The sequence below is a fragment of the Pyxicephalus adspersus genome, chromosome 9 (genome assembly GCF_032062135.1).
Source record: "Pyxicephalus adspersus chromosome 9, UCB_Pads_2.0, whole genome shotgun sequence".
NCBI classification, from domain to species: Eukaryota; Metazoa; Chordata; class Amphibia; order Anura; family Pyxicephalidae; genus Pyxicephalus; species Pyxicephalus adspersus.
In genome coordinates this window covers 34635679-34662645 of record NC_092866.1, presented here as the reverse complement: position 1 = coordinate 34662645, position 26967 = coordinate 34635679, and the positions used below count along the sequence as shown (strand labels likewise).

Here is a 26967-nt window from a genome sequence, read left to right as displayed (position 1 = left end):
TGTTCATACAACAGAGCTGTAGACTCAAAAGACTAACCAAACAAAGGCTTGATACACTGTTACAGGAGTTGCATCGTTGAGAAATGTTGCACAAAAGGTTTCCAACAATGGACCTGGAATCCCAACTACTCGCCACTCGTACACAAATTAACTCCCTGTACAGAGAAAAGGCTAAAACACAATTTACCCGTTGCAAACGGTACTACTATGAACATGCCAACATTGGGGCATTGGTTAGGGCGCTTAGGTCTAAGAAGGCGGCCATGTATATCCCTAAAATCAAAACCTCTTTGGGCACCCTGACACACGCCACCTCTGACATTGCTAACACTTTCCATGACTATTACAGTCTACTGCATAATTTACGAGGAGACTCTAGTGGTAGGTCATCTCCCGACCCCAAGATCGCAATACAGGAATATCTCAGTGCCTCCGACTTACCGACATTGTCCTCAGACATTATAGAGATTTTAGATAAACTGATAACCCTTCTTGAGCTACAAGCGGCAATTCGCCGAGCCACATGAGAGAAAGCTCCCGGCCCAGATGGTCTGACATTAGCCTACTATAAGAAATTTTTCCCAGTACTGGGCCCGCATTTAGTTTTAGCGCTGAATGCGCTCACTGATGGTCACACTCTTCCTCCGGACACATTAGCGGCCCACATATCAGTGATACTCAAACCAGACAAGGACCCTCTCCTATGCTCCAATTATAGACAAATATCGTTGCTTAATTGTGATTTGAAACTTTTTGCCAGCATATTAGCGCATAGGCTGACTCCAATACTGACTGATATTGTCCATCCTGACCAAAGCGGTTTTCTCCCGACGAGGGAAGCTAGGGAGAACACAATTTGTACCCAGAATATTATTAACTATGCACATACTCACAACAACACCCCTCTAATGCTCCTCTCCACTGATGCTGAGAAGGCATTTGATCGGGTGGACTGGACGTTTCTGCTCTCCACATTGACACATTTGGGTCTTCCCCCTCGTATTCTGCGCTGGATAGAAACATTGTATTCCTCCCCCAGCGCCAGAGTACGGGTTAATAGTGAACTCTCCCACTCTTTTTGTATTACCAATGGGACGAGACAGGGATGCCCATTATCTCCCTTGCTGTTTGTGTTGACCCTGGAGCCCCTCCTACGAGTAATTTGTGCCAATGGAGATATCAGGGGAGTCCAGATTGGCCCCACTGAAGATAAGGTAGCTGCTTATGCGGATGACCTTTTATTTTATGTTGCAACACCAGTAACTACTTTGCCTGTTCTTATGCGAGAGCTAGACAGATATGCCTCGCTCTCTAATTACAAAATAAACCTGCAAAATTCGGAGGCACTGAGTGTTACTCTTCCCAGAAAAATTAGAGAGGCCTTGGCCCCTTCTTTCCCCTTCAAGTGGTCTAACAAAGCTATCTCTTACCTGGACACACAGATTCCTGCTAATCTAACGCGAATTGTAGATCTCAATTTTATCCCTCTATTAAATAAAATCTGAAGTGATCTACAGAGGTGGAGACAGATGGCATTTACATGGTTTGGGAGGTGCAATGTGCTTAAAATGAATGTTATGCCTAGACTGTTGTATATGCTGCAAGCACTCCCAATACACATCCCGCTTTTTATCCTTCGAAAATTCCGTTCGGAAATTGTAAAATTTATCTGGCTTAATGAGGGGCGCCCAGGCTTAGGATGACATTACTGAGACTCCCCAAAGCCAACGGAGGAATGGCATTCCCTGACCCAGTTTTATACCATCAGGCAGTGCACTTGTCTAGGCTGCTGGATTGGTGCACTAATAGCCGCTCCATGTCCCGCAGGTGCTATAGTAACTCTCTCCTGAGACACCTTCTCAATGCAGCTAAGGCCTGTATCCCAGCCTTATGGAAGAATACTGCCCCTCCGACGGTAGTACATTGGTTGCAAAGGGTTGCTGATATATATCACATGGAGGATATTATATCCACTGACGCTAAGAAAGCGGAAGAATTCGCACAGACTTGGTACCACTGGATCCACTTTATCACTACTGAGGAATATTGCCGTTTGTTACGACCACCCCCCTAGATACCTAAGTATTGTGGGATGGATGCCTAATTGCATTCTGCCACTGTTTCAGAGATGTGATTGATTCTATAGCTTGTCAATGCCCACTTTAACCCCCCCTCCCCCCCCCCCCTTCCTTCCTCCCTTTTTCTCTTTCTCTTTCTTTTTTTTTATTCTTAACTCCTTTTTTTAATTAGTTTATTTGTTTGTTCTTCTTTTATTTTTCTTTTCTTATAAAAATGTTTTTGAAAACCTTAAGATATCATGGTTCCTGCTACTGATACAGTACAACGGGTTGGTTACAATGTTTGTATTTCTATGCGGTTGGCCGTTAAGCCACAAGCTTGAAGATATGTATTGTTAGAACCTAACCTTGCTGTATGTTCTTTTTTGAACTGTATGTTATGACCACTTTATTTTCTTTTCTCTGTATGTACCTTGATATCTTTTATTATATAAAAAAAAAAAAATATTGGCAGTGTTTTTTTTTCATGTTGCTTGCTACAACTAGGCAGGGTTGGTACTGCTTAAAACCACTTGCACAAAGTGATTAACACTGGAATAGATAGGATTTTTTTTCTCTTCCTTTTTATTTCCAGATGTTTGCTTGCAGTAACATTGGCACTTATTTTTTAGAGGCTGCATTCAACAATTTTTAACACTCAGGAAAGCAGAATATACCCGATAAAAACTGAGAACTTTGACAAATTATGTAACATTGGATTATCATACCATTGAAGCAGGACTAAACATATATGATAAATATTGTGAACAGGCAGGTTTAATATAGCAGAATAGACAGGTTATATCCCTTCTGTAATAAAATGAACTTACCTGGTCGCAATCTTTTTCTTAAAAAAACACTGAGGTGTGCATGCATGCATGCACCGATCACCTGTCCCTTCTACAATAAAGGACCTGCCTGACCGCAACCTTTTTTAATAATTAGGTTTAATTCCTTTTTAAGTCACCTGCTTTACATCTAGGAGCTGTTATTCAATTTTACCACTAGATGGTGCTGTAAATATTCAAAGTGTATGCAGAGCTACATCAGATTATGTTTTTTGGAAAAGAGGATTTAGGTAGAACTTTTGCCTCAATTAAAAAATGTGCTCCTGCACTTAATTATATGTACACTTGCATTTTGGCTATCTCTAGGTACATTTGAAAAATATCACAAATGCCTGTTGAGTTTGCCACTGAAGTCACCAAATGCAGCTACCTGTGATGGTGTGGCAAGAATGGTGTACTTCTTTTGAAAGGTTGAATAAAACAATGTTGCAGGGTTGTTGACTACCAGTACTGTTACTGATAAATCACAAGCCTGTGGCTTGTCAATCAGCACCCGACGTCACTTAGTTTTGTTCACTGCTTTCTGCATTGGCAACACTGCCTGTTGCTGAAACCGTCTTACTGTGAGCTTCAGTGTCTAAAATAGGGAGACATAATGTATTTGGTTTTCATAGAAAAGGTAAAATGTATAGAAACTTCTATGTGACCCTTCACACATAAAAATACTTAATTTTAAGACAGTTTGGCATCAGTACAGGATATGATTTTGAGAAAGATGTGGTCACTCTTTAAAAGCCCTGATTTATCAAGCGAGCATGCATGAAAGTATGCGCCAATATACGAGGCATATTGCCGTGAGCCAGAACCAAGTGCTAGTACACTTGCTTTCACTTGCCAGCCGGATTCCAGCTTTGATAAATGAGCAATGGGATAGAGAATAGGCCAAATAAGGCAATTAATTTTCAGCTGCACGATTCAGGAGGCTCTGTTAAGCTCCGTCAATGGTGAGGTTGATGAGGTGTTTTGATACTTTTTTGTTTGGTTGCAACACTGCAAACTAATTGTTATCAAGCTCTATACATACTAATGAGCACTTTATATTATGTCATCACACAATAGTATGACTGTAAAAAAAAATGTGACCAAGCATTTTGGATCTGATTCAAATTTTCATTATAGTTTGGCTTTAGAGAAATCAAATATTTGAAAAAAGGATTGCTGGTAAAGATGTTATAATACATATATCAAGGACCATTTAGTGATTTCACTTGTGTGTGTATGTCAAAATACATTTAAATGTTTAGAAATACATATGCATTTTCATTTTTACTATTTTAACTGGACTGGTTTGGGGGAAGTAAGTATGGTTGGATGGTATGCATTGATGTGACTTTTTTGGAATCATTTAATATTGTTAGCTTCATCTGTTGCAGCAATGTTTTTGTGCCTGGTTTCAAATTACAGTTTCTGTTGTTTAGCAATTCTTCAGCAAAGTTTTGTGATTTTTCCACAAATATTGAGTACAAATGTATGCATGGTTTCCACTACAAACTGCTACTTGACCCCCCTTGTTGCCTTTGTCCCATTCTCAAAGTCACATATTGGTATTTAAATGTATTATGTACATATTCCTTTTATGAATAAATTGTCATGGTTTTTATTATTTTTTTTCTGACATTAGCACTCATGTTGATTTGCTGCCACATAACTCCTCTGTTCATTTGTAGTAGTGTTGTAGGTTTGTTCTCATTGTGCTGTGCTGCCTGATCTTGGCCCTATTGTATACAAACACACTTCCACTTGCTGTCCAAACTGGTTGTCAATTAGCCAGCCAGTTGAGTTACATACTCATTCTAACACACCTGATGGTGATGGATGGAGGTCCAGGTTGCCAAGCACAACATCAAACCACATTGATTGCCAAGCTCACCAGCGAGGTCAAGCACTCTTAGAAAGGAACAGATGTTTTGTTGTTGCTTTACTTAACTTTGTACATTAACTACTGGATTGTATGCATTATTTAGGTGTTTACACAAAACAAATAGTACTAGTATATCAAACTTTCAGGGACAAATACACTTTGTGCCAAACATATGTTCTTGCTTTTCCAACTTTTTTATGCAGGGTTTTTATGCAGGTTTGAATGGCATTTTAGACCTACCTCAGCTTGGTAGTGGAAGCACATAAAGGTGGATTCCTCCTTTAACCTCCTGAGCGGTTCATTTCTGTCATTTCTTCGGTTTTAAATGTCTAAAAGCAGTACATTGTTTTTCATGGAAATTTATTTTACAGTATATTATAATAGTATGAGTATAATAAAGTTTGAAACACAAAATCATGTCAACAAAATAAATTTTATAACTTAAAAAAAAGTAATGTTTTTAATAAAAAAAAAACAAAATTAAATAAATATTATACTCATACTAATATATTATACTTTAACCACCTGAGCGTTACACTGATTTCTATTATACTTTAACCACCTGAGCGTTACACTGATTTCTAGATTTCTGTTCCAAAAGCGTCACAGGTTTTCATGAAATTTTTTTTTTTAAATTGTAGACCTGTAACTTACAGAAAATTCAAATATTTTGTATTGGATTCAATACAAAGTCCTGTATCCAATCCAATACAAAATAATAGAGAATATAAAAATAAAGAACCCTGTTCGGACATATTTCTGTAAGTTACAGGTCTACAATTTAAAAAAAAAAAAATTTCATGAAAAACAATGTACCGCTTTTGGTACAGAAATCTAGACATCAGTGAAATGCCCAGGTGGTTTATTCCCATAGGTTTACCTACCCTGAGTGTGACTCAGGGTTACCGCTTCCAGCATTTTCTGTCTACCCTGAGTCACACTAGGGGTTACCGCTGGGGAGGTTAAACCAGAAGCAATATCCTCCATGCATGTTGCTTGGAGCCAACCCCATGACATCAGAAATCATAGGAAGAAATAAGCACTCCTTTCAATTTGAAGCATGTTAAGCAATATGCCCAAAAAAACCCTCTTTGCATATTTTTCCTATAATTTCTCTTTTGGATGTACACACATCTAAATGCATACATACATATATGCATGTATGTGTATACATGAGTGCACATGAAGCAAAACAAACACTATACACAAAAGTAAAAGCTTACCTGAATGAGGATCCTTCTCTGCAAAAGTGTCTGGCGCGTTTTTCAACTGATAGAATACAGTTAACGCACACATAGCGGGTCAGCTTTGGCGCATACCTATGTGCATCAAACAACAGTTTTATTAAGACAGTTGTGCTGTTTTTAGACTTTCAACAATTCATAGAAAGGAACTGCTTCAAAACAATCACATTATTGCAATTAAACAATATGGCCACAAACACAATAACGTAGCATTAACATTGACTTCATAATTGCAAAATGGACATTCAAACATTAAACGTTTTTTTAAAAAAAGCAGCTATTGTGCTAAATGCTAAGCAAAGTATGAAATGTAGCATAGCTAAGGATAACACACAAAAAAGAGCCCCCTCCAAGAAAAAAAAAAAGACGACAAAGGAAAAAGCGAGTTAGACAACACCCCTATATATGCACATCTTTATGCACACAGCTGATCCAAATTTGCCTGTAATTGGGGTGTGCACTGTCCATGAAATTTGGCTGTTTGTTTTTTTCAGTTGGACATTCCATAATCATTTATTGATATGATCCTTTAGATTTGTACACCAGTGACCAGCTATCTAATAAAAAATAAATTAGCACAAAGTAGAGGAGGCTTTAATGTTTTTAAGTTTTTTATTAAATGTGTGTGTGTTTAGTAACTTTGAAACTTTTATTTTTTTATAGGTTATCCCACAATGACAGGATGATTCCCACAGCTGCATTTATAATATGAGCACAGCTGTGGGACTACTGACAGTGTGGGATCCCCAGGCGCTAGGGGTAAATAAGGACAAGTCACCCCATTCAGCTCTAGTGCTCCATGATTGGTTTGAGCCGTCCTTGATGATGTTTGAGCCGTCATCAGGGTTTCCCGTTTATCCATTCATCACTAGAGGTGAATGGGGTGACAGCAAATAGGAACGTGTGTGTGTTTGTGACTTTTGTGTGATGATCTAGTCCACTCTAAAAAGCGAGGTCTCACCTGCCCGAATTCACAGCGCAGGTGTTTAACACCAGGCGGATCCTCGGGTCAGGCATCGTAAGTATTTAGGTAGGCGCCTATGTAAAGAGCTGAAATCAGTTAACTCTTTCCGAACCTGAAAATATCAGGTCATTTAAAAATATGTTTAGTTCTTAGCTAATATATATGTTTGAAACATTTGAACACATCAGACATTTTTATTTAGGGCTAAGTGTAAGATGTGTGCTATTTGAAAGAATTATCTTTTAGGGGAACAGTGACTTTTAATGCAAGCTCACCAGTGTCAAGCTGCCGGAGATGCCCTGCTCGAAGTACGCGATCATTTCAGTTGATAACTGCCGGGAGAATATGCCAGCGTATTTTTAACGGCTGAAATTTGGTTGATAAATAGGTTTTTGGTGTCCAACTCCGGATCGAGTTTACGAGCATGCGAGCGAGCTTCCGATTTAGCTTGATGAATCAGGCTCTCCGAGTCAGAACTACTTTTAATGCTGAATACACATTTTATGTGCGATTGCGTCACTTAAAGGGGACGCAACTTCCCCCATAGTGACATCATGATTCCAGAACCCCGCCCACTCTTCCATCGTAGGTCTGAGCCAGATCTAAACCCTGATCTAAAGCCTTTTTGTTTTGTTATCCTAAGCATGCTTGCACATTTCATTTGAACATCTGGAGACAAGTCAGGAAATAATATAACTGTGAACCACTGATTGTACAGAATCTATTATGGTTTATATTGATATTATCTTTATCCCTGTATTCATCTGTGATATTGTCTTTATCTCTGTATTTTAAGGGCCTTACTAATATAGGAGTGGCTAGTAGCCCTTGTGTCATTTCTATCACAAAAGAGAGACAGAACATTGATACTAACTGTATCTTACAACTCTTAGTGTGCAGTTATTATCCCCCCTTGCTTCCTTGGTCTCTATTTTTTTGTGTGTTTGCCCATTAATAAAGCTAAAACATAGCCAGCCCTAAATAATAAGGTCTCACACTAGTGAGGGCTTACACTAGCAATGTTTATTTGCCTGACTTTTCTGCAAAAGGAACTGTTGGTCCAGCAAATCTCTCAAAGCAGTCTACTTATCCTTATTATTAACAACTAGAATTTATTTAGTGCCAATAAATTATGCAGTGCTTTACAAACTCCATAGTCATATCACTAGCTGTCCCTCAAAGGGGCTCACATTCTAATGTCTCTACCAAAGTCATATGTCATTACCTCAATCTGGGGATAAACCATCTAACCTAACCTAGCAAGTTTTTGGAATGTGGGAGGAAACCGGCAGGAAACCCTTGCAAACTCCATGCAAATAGTGTCCTGGCCGCGATTCAAACCTGGAACCTAGAGCTGCAAAGGCTGGAGTCTTAACCCTTTATGATACAAAATATAATTTTTACAATGAATTAGAGCAATTGTAGCTTTCTTGTTCCCAAAAAAGGCCTTGATCAATATTTAAATGCTTTGATATTGGTTATGTTTTGTTTGGTGGGGCCTGGTTTATAGATAACCTTGATTGGGGCAGAAAATGAAGATGGGTTTGAGATGTAAAAGCTGGTGTCATTTTCCTAACTATTATCCAGGGCTGTGTAGAGATATTACAATAAATTACTAACTTCTTAGTGTGATTCTGTGTAGGAATAAAACAATTTATGCAATGAATGTGGGGCAAAGACAACTAAATCGCATCAAATTCCATTACATATGGATTATTGGTATGGTCTTTTACTGAGAAAGCAGAGGTGTTTATTATTTTATGCAGTTAAATAGTCACAGATCAGTAACATTTTTTGCATTCAGTTAGGGTAGAGAAGTGGAATACTTAATTGTCAGTAATATAAAATGCATAATAAATATAATATTAAATTGCCACAAACAAACCACTAAAAACATAGTTACAGGTGAAAAATTTTTTTACAAATCTTTGTGCACAGAAGAAAATATAATTAGTGGGATTGGCCATATAATAAATAGTTCACTTTCGTTTTCCTGTGGTAGTTAAAAAGTGAATTCTGCATTTGGCATTACATGTCCTCAGTCCTGGTCCTCTTGGAAGAATCATCATATACTCTTGATCAGCTGTTTTTAATGTTTTGGTTTATTTAGTAGTAAGGTTCTATGAACAATACTATGCAATACTAAATATTAGCCAAAACACAAATAAATCCGTTGTGTTATCATTCGGAGTGTGTTAAACGTCTAGAATATATTTTCATACTAGCTGTTTTGGGTTAATTTTCATGTAATGTCAGTGCATATAGTTCACAGGTCCCCATCGCTGTTTATTCATACATTGGAAAACCATATCCATTTTCCAGTATTCTACTGCATTTTATTTCTTGGTAGTCTTTGTTAGGGCATTGGTAGTATAGATGAGTCTGCAGCTGCTACTTGTTAGAAATGACAAAAAATAGTTTAAAATGTACTAAGTGCATCAGTTTGTAGTTTATAATTTATTCAGAGAACTTGTTATCCATTTTATCAACTCTCTTGCCTCACTGGTTCTGTCGCCTGCTCCTTGTAATAATAGCAAGGGTGGCCAATGCTGCTGCTAAAATACCTCCTCCGACTGCTGTGTAAAGGCAATATTTGCAACCTACAAAAAAAAAAAAAAAAAAAAAAAAGATAAACATTTTTGTAAAATAGTGTAATCAAGATGGATTAGAAATTCGGGTCGGGGTCAGGTCGGGTTTTAATTCTATCCAGGGCTCTGTAAGAGCGATTTCCCCTTTCTTACTGTAAAAATGAAGAGGAAACATGGAGGACAGTATCATGGACAGAAATAAAAACATTTTTATGTAGTAAAGTAGGGAAGAGGGAGACCTTGTCAGATCTTTGTCCCTGTTCAAGATTATATTTAAACCTGGAAGTGAGGATGAGTATTTTTAATGAAGCTCCAGATACAAAATCTTACAAAAGTTTTAGTTCTTCTCCAACATAAATAATACTTAAAACAGCATACGTACACCATTTTGGGGGACAAACTAGGCTTTCTTTTAGAAATATTGTTATGTATTCTTTCCATGGAACCTTTAAAAATGGATTTTTTAAAATGCTGAACCATATTGCATGTCTGCTTGAAAAATACAAACAATTTAAAAGTAGTCCTACACTATACCTGCTCAGAAAAGCAGTTGCCAAATCGTAGTTGTGTCGCAAAATGTTCAGTTGGCACTGGTGACACTATATGGCATTATCTGACCCACTTGCTGCAGCGCTGCTTGCCCCACCTTTTCTGGAGGGAACGGAATCATCTTTTGATCAAATTTATTATTCACTCTATAATTGCAGCCATGTGCAACATTTTCCAGGCCATCCTTTCTAACCACTGCAGAACCACCAATAGCTGATGACAAGCTTGACCAGCCTTCCTGATCTAAGAACAGAAATTTTAAAAAAGGATTCACCTGTTAAGCATTTTTCTACGTGTCTTTCATTGTAATAATACTTAGACCTTTGCGGTCATATATACAGTAAAATCTGTCACTCAAAAAATCAGGTGCTTGTAAAATGGCCCATGTCTTTTCTGGTGCCTGCACAGTTTTTTTTCTATATATAATATACATCAAGAACCGGTAACTGTTGCTAACATGTATTGAAATTTGTGGCAATTATTAGAATGTCTTTAAAAAGATTGGGCAGGTAGAACATATTTTTTTTTTAAACTTCAGATATCTAATGTCTAGTGTTCGCTTGCTATTGACATGCGTTGTGTCATTTTGACAAAATTAAAAGGACTTTAAGGACCTCAGAAGATGGTTTGAGAAGTATATGAGCTTGGCAAGGAATTAAAAAGATGCCAAATTATTTTAAATCAATGCTATCATTTAAATAATTGAAAAGTGGTGTATGTTTCAAATGACTGTCGGCCCAGCAAATACAGCTTAAAAGGTGACCATTTTATACAACAATGAGTATACCAGAACCCCATCACACTTAAGGGATCTTTAGGTAACTCTTGCAATAACTGGTATAAAAATGTAAGCATCTACAATCAGAATAGAAATGTACTTTTTATCTGCATAGAAGGTGTGCTAGGAAAAATACTTTTCAGCATTACAGCAAGATTACAGCAACAACTTACTAAAATACATATATTTGAAACCAACATTCATTATAAAAAGCTGTAGTTCTAAACAGAACTTGGCTATAAATGAACAAACACTCTCACATGTTAGGTGTTTGATGGGTTGTGGGCCAAAAATGCAATAGACAGTTATGGTCTAGACAATAGACTGTGCAATGGACAGTTATGGTACCCAACATGTTTTGCCCTGGTGGGCTTCCTTAGGGGATTTTAAGACCCTAGAAAATTACACTGGTAAGTATATGTATATACAGTAATTCACATAAGTAACATGAATAATTATTCCATAGTGTAGACTTACTTGGTATATTGACCCAGGGGGAAAAAATAGAAAATGAGTTCCCCGTGTATTTGAGATGGAAGGTGATGAACAAGAGAGTAAGAAGTTTGGAGACTTCTGTATATAAACATGAAATATAGTTATCCATCATAGAAATGATGGGTAAGACCATAACTGTCTATTGCATTTTTGACCCACAACCCATCAAACACCTAACATGTAAGAGTGTTCATTTATTGCTAGCCGAGTTCTTTCTGGAACCAGAGCTTTTTTATAATGAATTTTGGTTTCAAATATACATATTTTAGTAAGTTGAATAAACGATTTTAAGATGTTTTAGATTGGTGTTGCCATAAAGTACAGCTTTCTTCTTTCTTTTCTCTTTGATTACTCCTAGATACCAACCAACCCGCTTGTGTGCAAGAGGCTGGATGGGGGGAGGGGGCGATTTGCATGACTTGCAGAAGAAATCTTTTGCTAAACACCACTGAGGTTGTTGGTGATCTTAGGGGCTGAGCTCTTTCTGCTGCCTCTTGTAACTCTTTACTGACCAAGACAAACTCTGCAGTTGTTTCTTTTTGCATATCAAAGCACAGCTTGCTCCAGAAGTTAATGAATGTCTAGGCTCCATAAGGTTTTTGTTTGCTTTGTTTGTGATTAAATCACAGTGAGGATTGTATACAATAACTGACACCATGCTGCCTAATAATATGTTGAGACAAAATTATTATCCTAATTGCATTCAATAAAATAATGTACCTGTTCTGACTTACATACAAATTCAACTTTAGAACAAACCTACAGTCCTAACTCATATGTAACCCGGGGACTACCTGTATTTGGCATTGCTTCAGGGCCCAGGCAGCTTGCAGTTATCAAATAAACTTCAAATTCTGCTTTGTCTAAAATTTTTCTTGATGTAAAAGTTAGGTTATTTATCCAAACGGTGAAGTTAACCAAAAATTAATCTTTAAACATGGTAAAAATCCAAAGCATCCAAAGCATGCTAGCAAATCCACCAAGGTATGGCTTGAAAAAAAAAAAAGAGTATTATTAGAGTATTATGGGCTGGCCTATTTAAAAACCTTTATTTTAATGTTGCAGGGGATTTGAAAAGGTTGTTCATGTGAGGAAACTTACAATTATTTTGCAACTGAAATAATTTTGCATAAAACAGAGGTTTAAAATCTACTTGTCGAGTTGATGTCAAAGAATAGTGGGCAGTTATTCAAAAGGGGTTATGCTAAATTATTAAAAAGGAAAATATTCCTTGTGTTTTTATTTAAGTATATTCATTATTCTTTGGCACTATTTGAAAAAGGATATAAAATCTGCCAGTCAGAAAAGTCACCAATTTGCACAGGGTATACCAGCATTATCATGTTACTGTACCTTTCATGTCCCTAAACCAAAAAGAAAGTATCAAAAATGTGCAGTCAAGTGTACAAAGTGTACAGGATTACCTGTTAGGTGTACAACATAGCCTGCCCCCACATATATTCCCCAGTGCTGGTACAAAGGTCGAAAAAATTCAATAAGGTCTCCCAGCTGAGGTGGTGGGTCCTATAAAAAGAAGTTTGGGTTAACAAAAATGCAAGGATAAGTATTTTACATCTGTGTGCATTTTTTTCTCTGAATATATCCCCTGTAGCACTAGAGAGGGAAGCCTAAGAACCAATTCTTATTTTGCCTTGAACTTTGAAATGTTGTGCTGAAAGAGTTCAGTCGGATAAACAAAACAGCTATGTGATTTTGTCGTAATTTATTTCTGTGTAGTTCCAGACAATAAACTTGACACATCTAAAACAGTTATAATCTGTTTTATGTCCTCCCAGGTTTCATTGCTAACATGTCTAATAGTGAGGTAGTGCAAGGTGAGGGACTAAAGGGAACTGGGCACTGTTCTTGTGACTAAAGGGAAGGAGAAACTGGCTCCCACTTTCTGATGTGCCTTTGAGACATGGATTGAAGGGAAGCCTTCCTAATAGGATAGTTTTAGGCGGTACATGAGGTCGAGGATGTTCCCCAATGAGTCAACTTGTTCTGTGGGGATATGCTTTTTTAGGGAGATTTGCTCTGTGGCATTTCTTTGACATGAAGATTTGAATATCGGAAAGGGCACTATCTGAATGGAGTTTGCATGTTCTCCCCTGTTTGCTCTAGGTACTCCAGTTTCCTGACACATTACAAAAACATGCAGTGAGGTTATTTGGCTTCCCCCACAAAGAACCCCAATAAAATGTGACCTTAAACTGTAATAAAGATGTGACTATATGGTAGGGAAATTAGATTGTGAGCCCATTTGAGGAACAGCTAATTACATGATTATGGACTGTAAAGTGCTGCATAATATGTTAGCGCTAGTTAATAATAATAATAATAAGGGAATTCTTTCCACTGGGACACAGACAGAAAGAAAAAACTTTGCAAGGGTTTACTACTTTCTTACTCTATCCAACTTTTAAAAAAATAGGTTTTGACCTTACATTTGCTATTGTTTATACTGTATATTAAAGTTGTACTGTATTTGTAGGTGGGGGGTGAGCTCCTCCTAAAATCAGCAAGTCTGCACTGCATACTTTCCAATTATAGCACAGACTTACCTGTGTGCAGACATCATGCAGGAATGACAGGTCCAGGATCCTGTCATCATCACACCCTAGAAAGCCACCAAAACCAACATCCACTATTTTTTTTTATATTTTTATATTTATTTATATAGATTATTTTATGTATTTTTTTTTTTTTTTACAAAATTAGCTCTACCTCTATTATTTTAATTAGTAAGCTCAATTAGCCAGGTAGGAATTTCCTCCTGGATTCCTATTGATCTTTCTTTCGGAGTTTGTGTTGTCTTCATATCCAACTGCCTCTACTCCTAATGGTTAGTTATCTATTTAATGTACCTAACACAGGCTTACCATAAGCTGTCCACATCATACTTCAAAAGTAATGCTGGAAAGGAATCCATGCATATAACCTTACAATATTTCCATTGCAGTGACAGCGTGGGGGCCTTATGATACCTTTTTATATGCACTTCTGTTCATACCTTTATAAGATACATTTGCTGGAACCACTTCAAAAAGGCAGCAAGTGGGATTTTTTTAACAATACTTCAAACAACAAAAAACATAGATGGCTCAAAAAAATGTAGCTTGTAAAATGTAAGCTGATATCAGATACTTACATTTACAGTGGGATCCGGCCATTTTAATTCTTTTATGTTCTTTTAATACAAATCAAGTTGAAAATGGATTAACTAATGGGCTATTTATGAATGAAGGATAAAAGAAAACGTAAATAAAAAGTAAAACATGGTGGTGACCATGGAAATATGAATAATCTGGCTTGTGACTGTGCAACAACATGTATTAAAATGTTCTTCATATATGTTTGCTGGCTTTATTTTAACATTACTGGATATATAAAGTAAAGTGTTAATCTTTAGGGAGCTAAAGATTTCCTGCACAAACAAGATAAACAAAACTGTGTTTACATGTGTTGGCATCTGTATTCTTTAACACAAAAGGGAGTCATAGAAGCTGTGTGCAGTATCTATTAATTAAATCGCATAACAAGGAAAAGCATTTCAACCCCTCATGAGATCAACAGAATTTGGAGTTTTCTGTAAATGTCAACATTTAGTACCTACTGTCAGTGGAATAAATTAGTATTACACAACTCACCGACATCAGTGGCATGCCTGCTTGATGTTCTGTCTTTTTATTATGCTGTCACACTTGTTAATTTCCCATCCTAGTCGATTCAGTAGGCCACATCTAGATGGTTGTGCTTAAAAATAAATATGACTATGTCAGAACACAGATGACCTACAGATAACACCCATACATGGATCTGTAAAAGTAGAACACAGAGTGAAATAGCAACTCCAGAAAGAAGGAAAGACTGGGAGTGAAGCAGGACAGTGTAGAATGACTGAGAGTCTGTTTAAGGATTGACATTTGTACCACATCAGTAGTCTATGAAACAGAATCAAGCATATACCAACAAACAGAATACAATAATGACATTGCATGCGAGTAATCATTAGTACTTTTCATATAAACACTCATAAATACCTTTCGCAGTGCTGAAGAGAGAGAAGTTGGAGTCCTGCTTCATTTCTGCTGAGCTCTCTAGAGAGCAAGGTAAACAGAGCCTGGCACCAGGCACATGACACTACTTTGTGTGCCCACAATGCACAACACACAAAGTCATGTTTTCAAAGCAAAGCAAAAGGATGAGATGTTACATTAGAGTAGGTATAGAATATTTTCACCAAGCATGTAGGTAATATTGCAGTGTAAACTATAACATATTTTTTTATGTGGCAATCTTATTTTTTACAAGATACCTTTTATATTTGTGTTACTGTAGTAATGGTAAAGATAGGAAGATTATATTTTGGAGGGACTGTCCCTCTTTTAGTCACATGTCTAAAATAGAGATGGCAATTCTTTTGTTAAAGTGATGGACACACAAAAACACCCCCTGCTTTTTCAAGTCACACTGCTGCCACATTATTCTTTTTTCTTTGTTGGCAAGTCAGGAGCAGCCTGGATTTCTGGCAAGCCAAGCAAGAGATTTTTTGCACGTTTTTTTTTTTTTCCCCTAACAAAAATGTTATTCTTAATAACATGCAGGGTGGGGTATGGCCATTGCCTACATTCTTTGTACTAAATAATGTCTCTAATTTTTCCAGTCTTGCAATGTTGTGAGGTATGTTGGATGCAGGGTAGATTAGTTACCTTAATGACTGGTCAATAGGTGTTGAGCAATAAACCATACAGGGAGTGCATTGTTTCCATTAGGGTTAATAAACTGACTGGTTGACTTGACTTTTTCATATTCATCAAATAGTTTATAAAATACAACTTGTTTTTATTTATGTTATTCCTAATTGAATTGTGTTTTCATACCTATGGGTATTTTTACTGACACATGAAACTCTGAAAATCAAATGCTACAACACTTAACAGGTGCAGGTAGCTTTACAATATGCTGTCTCAATCACTATTTGACAACTAATGGAAACTGTCAACATCTTAGGCTCTACCCAGTCTCAGTTGACAAGGTTTAAATAAGTATATGCTACCACATAAAAGTACATATGACATGAGTGAAATATTACCTATTTATATCTATAATCCTTTCTGAAGATTTGACACTTGCACTCCAGCAAACCTGGAATGGATCTAGTCCAGGATTTAAAACATTTAATAACAAATAGCAAATGACTTTTAAGAAATCTATTCCAGGTTTGCTGGATCACCCAGCTTCCCCGATAAAAATGGATCTTCTTCAGCTTTGGAGAGCTTTAATAAATCAGGCCCAATTATTCCTGATGCAGGGGTACCTGCAAAGCAAAGCAGCGGGACATATTGTCAGTCAGCCCTGTCTTACCTCAGACACAGCACCTACAAACTGATCTCCATTCTCAGCTGAGAGGAAGCATTTGAGGTTTGGTGAGTATGAATATGGGAGCAGAAGGAGTTTATGGGACAAGGATATTTTTGCTGCATGGCAGGGAAGAGGGTTGGTGGATGGGGAATATTTATTGAGGAGGAAGAAGGAGAATATATTTATTTGTATATAAATTTACCTATGCAGGCACGAATTGGGCAATCATGGCAATATATGAGCACAAATGGACAATCAAGTAAATGAGCCTGATTTATTGAAGTTTTCCAAAACTGGAGAAAATTGACTATCGTGGGAGAACCTTAATGATCTATAAAAACTGGAAATAATTTGGTCCATGATCTAAGATTAAACATTTGCCAACTAACAGAAAAAATTATTTTAAGAAAGCCATTCCAAGTTTGCTGGATCACCTATGAAAGTCTATATTCTCCAGGCTTGGATCAGACCCAATATGTGGCCATAGATAGGCAATCCTGACAATGTGCAGGCAAAACATTTGCAACAAAGTTGCCTGATTTATTAAAGCTCTTCAAGACTGGGGAAGATAAACTATTATGAGTAAACCTGGTCGATACAGAAAACCTGGAATGGATTTCATAAAAAATCATTAGTTAGCAAATGCCTCAAATCCTGGATCAAATCCATTCCAGGTTTGCTGGATCACAAAGTTTCACCCATAATAGTTTATTTTTCACAGTCTTGGAGAGGTGTAACAAATCAGGCCCAATATGTTAACAAACATGTCACATGAAAGAGGGCATCTCATGGAAACTAGCAAGGAAAAATATTGGATCTTTTTTTTAACTGCCCACGGACAAAAGCAATATACTTGATAAAAAAGACATAGTGTACTCATTCTCATGATCAAAAAAAACAAGATGTATATTTGTCAGGTAAAAAAATAACCATGATTTTAAAAATAGGTGTTCTAATACGACCCACTTGGAGAATATGCTACGGAACCTTTCTTAGTCCTTGGATATCACCACTGTAGAAACTTATGTCAAAGTGACATAAATTGTATAGGAGTGATGGTTTGTCGACAAATTGACTAGCTGGTCCAGCAAATTCAAGCTGTGAAACTGACTACTGGTTGCTCCAATAACATAACAAAATTATATTGTAAGATAGGCAGGTAACACGACTGGCAGGTATCTATATTTAGAAAGAGATACAACTACATGAGATTTTTATAGGATAAAAGCTGCCCCAATAGGGTATTGGAGCCAGACTACAGTTTGCCCTGAAACATATAGACTAGGCATACTGTAGACTGAATCAAGACTGATTTTTTTTCCACAGTAACAGTATCCATATTTGATGCAAAGCTAAAAGAGCATTTCAGGAAAGGAAAACTATACCAACTTTGAAGCATGGTGATGGAAATATTATGGTTTGGGGTTGTTTTGCTGCTTCAGGATCTAGACAGCTTGCAGTCATCGAGTTGGCCTTTACATTTTGAATTATTTCAAAGGGTACCTGATAAAGTATAGACTCATTTGTCCAATGTTAGGCTATCTGACCAAGTTTAGGCAGAACTAGATCTTTCAACACAATAATTATTCAAATACACTAGCAAATGTTCCAAGGAATGGCTCAAAAAGAAAAAAAAGAGAGGTATGCACTGACCTAGTTTAAGGCCTAATTTAAAACTCTGCAGAGGATTTGAAACAGACAGTTTAGGGAAGGAAACACACAAAAATATTGTAACTGAAGCAATTATGCATAAATTAATTGTCAATAGTTGCACTAAATAGGGCACTAGTGGAAAGTTAGGCAAAATGCCCATGACTAATTTTTGTGGGGCAACACTAGCTTGTGGGGCCAAGGGTGTTTGTTTTTCCCAAAGTATACCATTATATATTTTTAAATTGAGTTCTTGTGTCCTTATCCAAGTACCACCTGTAGACACTCTTTGTATGAAGATCAAATGTTGCCTGTGTAAATATAATAAAAACATCTAAAATTTCCATAGGTTCTACATATTTTTTCACAGGACTATATCCCTTGAAGGGGCATTGGAAAGCAGTGCAGAAGTTTTGTGTGTAGTGCAGTATGTGTGAAGAGCACACCACTGCCAATGCCATGGGGGTGGGTAATGTTGTCATCGGCTATGACATTGCCAGTTCACTCCCCTGTGCGGAGTGTTGCAAAGCACACACACTAGCAAGGTCAGTTGCACCAAACCTGACAATGCAATATGCTATGTGCTGTGCAGGATTCAGAAGCTTGAATTGCTTGCATCATTTGGCAGTATGCCATACAATGTCATAAAGCCCAGTGCTAGGCATAAAAGAGGAAAATGATTACATCTTTATGAATGTTACAAGTTATGTTTACACAAAGTTTGAGGGAGCCTTTAGCATATAAATATAAATGAATAAAATTGACACTAGAAGAAACATATTGTTAAAGACAATAAAAAGTAAACATGCCTCTGAGGGAGAAATTGTTAAGCAAGTGGGTAGTTTCCCATGGAGGTTGATGGAATGTGCTGACATTTACTCTGTAAAAGAGACATTTTTGGGCAATTGTCACTTTCCTAAACAGCCCTAAAAAAGTTTTCATGAGAGTTACAGTACAACAAATAGTAAAGGATAATAAATATACCATTTTGTTTAAAGGGATAGTATATATAGTGTACATAATATATTTAGTAGGTAAATAGTTTATATTTATATATATATATATATATATATATATATAGGTATTATATTAGTATTATATTATATATATTATATTGTTTTATCTTACCTAGTATTGTACACAAATATTAGAATTCAGAGCTCTGTACAAGGTTTAAGTCAAAGATAGATTGTATGAAACAGAAATGTGTCCTTTGTACTGTCTCTTTAGAAAACCCAAAGAGTTCTGGGTGTCCTTTGCAAAGTTTTAGGCATATGTTATAGACAAAGAATTCTCCAACACCAATATATTTTTAATCTAAACTTTTATATGATTTATTTCATTTTCTGTAATACGTTATTTATAGTGTAATCATTTGCTATTTTTATTTAGGCACATTTTAGCTTGTACAAAAGAACAGAAGTACTGGTAATGTAAAGGAGCTGCTTTACCTTCAGTGCTTATTAAATACTGTATGTTATCCTGTTTTCCAAACTGACACTTTAGCCAAATTAATAAAAAATGTATTTGGGTTGTTTTGAATACAATGTAATATTTGCTGAAATGCTAAAACGTGGAGCTAGGTTGAATTTGTCAGGCAGAGACATCCCTGGGGCATACACACTACAGGTTCAGACAATTTATCATGAATATTAGAAGAATGTACCGTATTTTTCGGACCATAAGACGCACTGGACCATAAGACGCACCAGTTTTTAGAGAAGGGAAATGAAGAAAAAAAAGATTCTGAAACAAATCATGTTGGGAGAATGCTCCCAGCATGACTTTGTCAGCCAATCATGCTGAGAGTGGGAGGACGCCGGGAGCAAGATACAGGAGACACAGTCACTCTGGCCGCGCTGAACAGGAGACAGGAGAAAAGGCGGAGGGGGGCTATACAGGGGGGACGGGACAGCAGCTGGGGAGGATACATTTGGACCATAAGACGCAGGGACTTTTTCCCCCCACTTCTGGGGGGAAAAAAGTGCGTCTTATGGTCCGAAAAATATGGTATTTATTCTAATAACCAATCATCACTGCCTTATTGCACTGTCATTAATAAAGAATAGAAATGCATTGGTAAAAGAAAAAACAGTTTAGAAATGTAATAATGTTTTAACCTCCCTACTCTCACTCGGGGTGGAAAAAGTTGCTAAAAGCTTCCTATGGAAGTAATAGTAAATACAGCGCTTACCTGATCTGCCGGCGTCCCGCACTGTCCATCGTCACCATCTTCATCTTTTTCTCTCTTCCTCCGGCCGGCTTCTGCATCCGATGAGTCACTGGGGAGTTTCCAGTGACGTTGGTACATGTGTACGTTGCCGGCGGAGCGGGAAATTCAAAAATCATTTGTATTGCATTCAATGCAAAATAACTATATTGAATGCAATACATTGGATTTATATATGTAACAGCAGTACAATGTTTTCAAGAACATTTATTTTACAGTATATATAATAGTATGAGTATAATATGTATTTTTTTAAATATATAGATTTTTAATTTATTCAATTTATTATTTTTACATGATTTTGTGTTTCAGACTTTATTATACTCATACTATTAGATTTTACTGTAAAATAAATTTTCACGAAAAACAATGTACCGCTTTTAGACATATAAAAGCGGAAAGAAATGAACCGCTAGGGAGGTTAAGTGATCGTGCTACATTTATTATTTCTTGTCACTTTTATCACACCAGGACATACTGTAATTTCTTGGAGACTTAGTCATGTTTCAACCTCTGTCACTTTTTCTGGACAGCTTAGTTTACATATATTTGTGAAAAAATGAATATGTTGAATACTATAATTCAATGTATTAATTGCATACATATTTTTGCAATAGTCTTTCACTAAAGTCAAGCCATTTTTTGGATAGAACTGGGCTCCATTAGAGAGATTTTTCTCAATTTCATGTTAACAGTATTTCTTTTATTTATATATTTGTAGAAAGAGTCCATTAAAAATGAGTTATTTTCCTAAAACTCATACTACCTGGTTCATACAATCAGTTATAGTTTACTTATCAAATATTGCTATCTATATATCTATCAATATATCTAATGGAATTTTTATTAAGCAAGAATGTAGAAGGTTAAGAATATTAGGTTCATTGTTATAAGGTTTCAGTATAGAATATCTTAGTAACTAGGACAGATTGTAATGAAAAAGAGAAAGCGTGGTGTTGATCAACTGCGATTCTTTTATTAAGGTATTCATTTGATCAGTTTTTTTGAGTTAATGACGAGAACTGGTAAAAGTTATCTAAATAAACCGTCTTGAATTGTTCTTCTTGATGGTAGAAATATGTAGATTCCCCTCTTAACTTTTTTAAATTTGGTGAAGCACAGAGTAGATTGGGGTTTATCTATTCTCATAATGCAGAGATGAACACCAAGGCACTTTTTTTTTAAGATGTCTTAATAGGGAACCCTTATATTTTTAATTGTCAGATGGATTAGAAATGTTTTTATACCTGTATTTGTTGTGTACAGTTTATCTTACTTTTGGTCTGCTAAAATGTTCAGCAGGGCAGTAAAAAAGAAAAACTTTCTCACATAGCCCTAAATAGCAGTAGTAATTTTTCCTAAAAAAATATATATATATATGTTAAATTACCTGCTGGCTATCTATATTTTTTAAATCTCAATCAGAAGTATCTGGTAATTATCAAAGCTCCACCTTTGATCACCAGCATTCAATCTCACAGTAAAACAGCAACATGATGTAAAATGTATATATATTGTTTACACCCACTTTTAGGAAGTGTTCCTGTGCTATTACCTATCAAATTGTTTCTTAGTATGCTGAAATAGTTGTGTCACTTAGATATTTCAGAGCTTAAAACTGGATTTAGGTTTGATACTCACACATATATACACTCACTGGCCACTTCATTAGATACACCCAGCTAGTACCAGGTTGGATCCCCTTTTGCGTTAGAACTGCCATAATTCTTTCTGCTATCTTTATGAGCTGGAAACATACCTCTGGAATTTTGGTCTATAGAATAGCATATAGCATTATGCAATTGCTGCAGATTTGTCAGTTATTATTATTATTATTATTATTAAACAGGATTTATATAGCGCCAACATATTACGCAGCGCTGTACATTAAATAGGGATTGCAAATGACAGCGATGGAGGTAAGGATGTGACAAAATTACGGGGTTAACCATCCTAGCCATTTTTTTTTGCCCGTACGAAGGTCGGGCATACCGGCTAGGTGGTTAAGGGATGATCATTGGTCAGTACTGGTCAAACACTGGCCATTGTCTTAGTTCCTAGGTAGTTAAAAACACAGTGCCATACCTAATTAAACAGTTTTGACCAGAACTAACTGTTTGCAACATGTTTTTTGATCATCTGCCAAGCCATTATTTTGGGGAACTCCTTGGATAAATGCAACTCACTTCCGCAGCTTGTAAGTATTTTTGTTATATCTAACTCTTCATTACTGCATTGCTTTATCTATCTGTCCTTATTATTAAATGGTATAATCTTTAAATTTTACTTGCAAGTCTCTGTGTTATCTCTTTGTACACTTCAAATTTAATCCATCAATATTTACATAAACTGTCACAAATTAATCTGTGACATAACACTTGGTACCAGGAGTGGGGTTTGATGTGTGCAAACTAGATATATTGATGATGAGATGATAGTGAGGGAATTTTGATTGTGTTTGTGCTGATTTATTATTTTGTTTTTTGTATTGTAAGTCATAGTGCAATCAGAATAAAATGCAGAAGTTGTTTAGCTGGGGTGAAAGAAAGTTGCAAGTTGATCAGAGTGCAAGTCCACTCCCAAGTTGGGTGTCCACATCTGGACAGTGGAACCCAATTGCTCGCGAGTGTAATAAATATGTTGCACCGATCCGATTGGCAGATCCCTGCCAGTCGGTGAAGTAGATCTGTCTCAGTATGACAAAAAAGAACAGAAGGCACAGGTGGGATGGCTATGTTTTTAGGCACTCCAAGACAGAGAAAAGAGAGATATTAATATCTGAACCTGCAAGTTGTTACAGAGCAGTTTGCGTAATACTGATACGCAGAGAGAGGAAGTTGTTTCACAGTTTTCAAAGTATGTAGTTAATGCTGTGAAAACAGTGTTGTAAGAAATGGCCTCCTACAAGAGAGGGGGCTAAGTTGCATGTTAGAGCATTTGATTCAAGAGGAAAATGGGAGGAGGTTGATCATTGGTCAGGGTGTCTGAGTCAGATGAAGAAATTGAGATTGAATTGACAGAGGAATTTGTGAGACCAATAGTGACAACTAGACAGAGACGTGAATAAAGGGAGAGATTTGGTGGAATGACTGGAACTAATGGCGATACCGGCATGAGACCACCACAGGGACCGTCTGCAGAACAGAATATGACAGAGAAGACTCGTTCAAATACTGCAGGGGAGCTGACTGAGCTAGGACAGTAATAGAGACAGATGCCTGGAGAAGGAATTTTGTACTTGGTTATCAGGGTGGAGACGGTGTGATGCTGACTAATACTGAAGCAATTGGACTGGGAAGTTTATCCTTAGACCCCAGAGTTCGTCTTCAAATGCACAGGGCACGCAATACTGATGGCCATTTCAGTTTGTTGCATTTGATTAGAGATTCTGTGGCCCAAGTATATGAGACTCCAACAGAACTGATGGATTTATCTTTTTAGCATACATTGGGTGAGGGGATTCAGAGAGTACGAGAGGCTGGGTGTATTACAGGATTGGTTAGGGATCCCCTTCCTATAGACGGATGTTATGGGGTATCTACCACCTGGGTGGGGCCAGACATGTTCCAATTTACTTCTTTAATGAGACAGAAAATCCTTAAGACAGTGCTTTGGATGGGAGGCAGAGGAATGTGCATGAAGCAGCAGCATTATTGTGTCAGTTAGAGGAGATTAAAAAAGGACCAGGACATAAGCAAAGACCAATACAAAGGTCAGAAAAGGGAGATTTCATATAGAGGTTTAAAATGACCAGAAGACAGTTTTTTTCTTGATCTGCTTAATAGTGGTGTTCCCAAAGCAGACATTGATGGGATCCCTACTACTGATCTGTTCAAGCGCTGGAAACAACTGAAGGATAAAGGGAAGTTACAGCCAGCCAGACTCAAGAAGGTGTCGTATAGTAATGTAGAAAAAATAACCCCTCCTTCTACACCTCCCCAGAAAAGAAACAACCCATATGGGGAGGCACAAACAGCTTTATATGATTGTGTTACAACCCATACCCCCTCCAAGAGAGAAAAAGGGTGGGGTTACCACAGTTGATATATCATTGACTAAAAGATAAAACCCCTGCTCCACTGATCAGAACCTGAAGTTTGGGGACAGACACTACATGTGGTGACAGTGGAAGGTTTGGAAGACAGAATTCATGGGCTTCTAAGGTTCACTGCAGACTACAAATAGTCAATGGTCCTGTCTTTAATGCCAACATCTTTACATCTGAATTGCAAAACAGCAAATCAGAAATGGATATTTTACAGGGCCAGACTATCCATACAATGACAGGGATGTATGTGTTTGGCACTTCAGTCTGTTATTTCTCTGTGTTGGCGTCAAACCCATTGTGAGGGGTCATGCTAAATGGACATCAGTGTACATTTTACCCCTAGAACACATAGGTTATTTGAAGCAATATTGGGGTACAAAACAAAATTACAGAGACTATCCAGGCCCTGTTGGAAGGGCAACAACCTTTTATTGCTCCTGTTTTTCCAGGAAATAAACTTGATGGATACTGCAAAATGACCACTGACTATCAAGGGTTTTTAAAAAATGGTCCATCTGCTGGCTGCTGCTGATTTAGATATTGTGACACTTCTAGAGACTGTTGCTCAGACAGCGGGGGAGTGGCATATGGTACTTGATTTATCCAACGTTTTCTTTCCAAAGACCATTGATGGAGAGTCTCAGGATCAATTTGTGTTTACCTGGGATGGAAGACAACATGCCACAATTGGATAATTAGAAGGTTACCCACACAACCCAATGATTTGTCATGGATTGGTTGCTAAAGATCTAGAAAAGCTTCCACCAATTTCTTATCTAGAACAGCTCTAGATGAAGTACCAAACGATAACCAGTGGTAATACAGACAGAGTTAAGTTAAAGTGGTGGTATTGCTCAGGAATCAACCATTTTGAATCAACAATTAGCAGGACTGGTGACTGCACCTGTTGAACTGGAAGCACCTGTGATTATGATTGATGGGAAACTTTGCCCAGAGTCTTCAGATTGGGAGCATTTGACAACTGATGAATAAATAATTGTGTGATACACTGATGGTTGAGCTATGGACAAATTTGGACTACTGCTTTTCAACCCTTCACAGAGACAATGTTTTATCAGATTGGGAGGGTGGGTTTAGCTAATATGCTGAATTACATGCAGTGGACATGAAGGTGGAAGATACCGCAAGTCCATCTGGACTTAATGAAAGTTATAATGGCCTGCTCAAACAAAAAAGATGATGTGACTATGACCCATTGCCTGACTGATGGGACAGTGACTTGGCCCAAGACATTTTTTAATAATGTTATGTGATTATTTGTATGGATATGGATAATATCCAGTATAGCAGATAGGGGAAGGGAAAGTAAGAAGAAAGATGAAGTATTTGCTAGTAAAAGCTAATACTAATGTAAAACTCAGAGATGTTGATGTTAACCCTGTTTTTTCCTTTCCACAGACTAGTTCCAATCTTGGTATCTCTTCTTGGTATCACTATGACCTGGAGTGGATTCTGATTATCAATGTCTTATTTTCAAGAGTGTCCTTTATAAATCATTGTATATGCATCACCGTTATGCCCAGCTGATGAATAAGACGGACTGCTGGATATGTACTTAGTCTATTGTCATCTAGAACTATGCGAAATATTGTCATTCCAGTACCACCGGAGGAACTTTTAAACAGGACATGGATTGTTTATGGGGACCTGACTTTGGGAACGGTTTATTATACAAAAATAGGAATCAGCTATACTTCAATGGAAGAAGAAAAGAATCACTGAAATCTAAAATGGCCAAATTGCTAATCCTAGTGAAATCCTGTCATTTGATTCTTAAGGGTTGGGGGGTAGAGTGAAGCTATATTACATGTTTTATGGTATATAGTAATTGTTATGCTAATTATTTATGTGTTGGTTTGTTTTATATGCTTTAAGTGTATTGATTCAACGGTGGAAATTCTGCCTTTGCGTACTGTTGGTGTTTCATTATGATGTTGATGAGCCAGGGAGTGAAGTGTTGGGTTAGCACAATTTTATTTAATATCAATTATGTCTCACCAACAATAATGCTTTACCAGTATATACTGGTATATTTATACCATATATGAGGTCATCCTAAAGGAATCCGGCATATCCTTTAACTGGTATCCTTATAAGGTAAATTACTGGTTTAAGGGATGATCATTAGTCAGTACTGGTCAAACACTGGCCATTGTCTTAGTTCCTGGGTAGTTAAAAACACAGTGTCATACCTAATTAACTAGTCTTGTCCAGAACTAATGTATGCAACATGTTTTTTTGGTCATCTGCCAAGCCAATAATTTGGGGGA

The 26967-nt window shown here is 37.0% G+C and overlaps 1 protein-coding gene across 1 annotated transcript in view; it reads right to left on the bottom strand.

The window, feature by feature from the left end:
* BATF2 (basic leucine zipper ATF-like transcription factor 2) overlaps positions 1 to 15419 on the bottom strand; it is a 45229-nt gene extending 29810 nt beyond the window's left edge. The window contains exons 1-2 of the mRNA XM_072421371.1: positions 15035 to 15419; positions 5990 to 6085 (exon numbers count right to left, since the gene is read on the bottom strand). The gene's annotated coding sequence lies outside the window, so the exon portion shown is untranslated. The remainder of the gene's footprint in view (positions 1 to 5989; positions 6086 to 15034) is intronic.
* Between the last annotated feature and the right edge of the window lie 11548 nt (positions 15420 to 26967).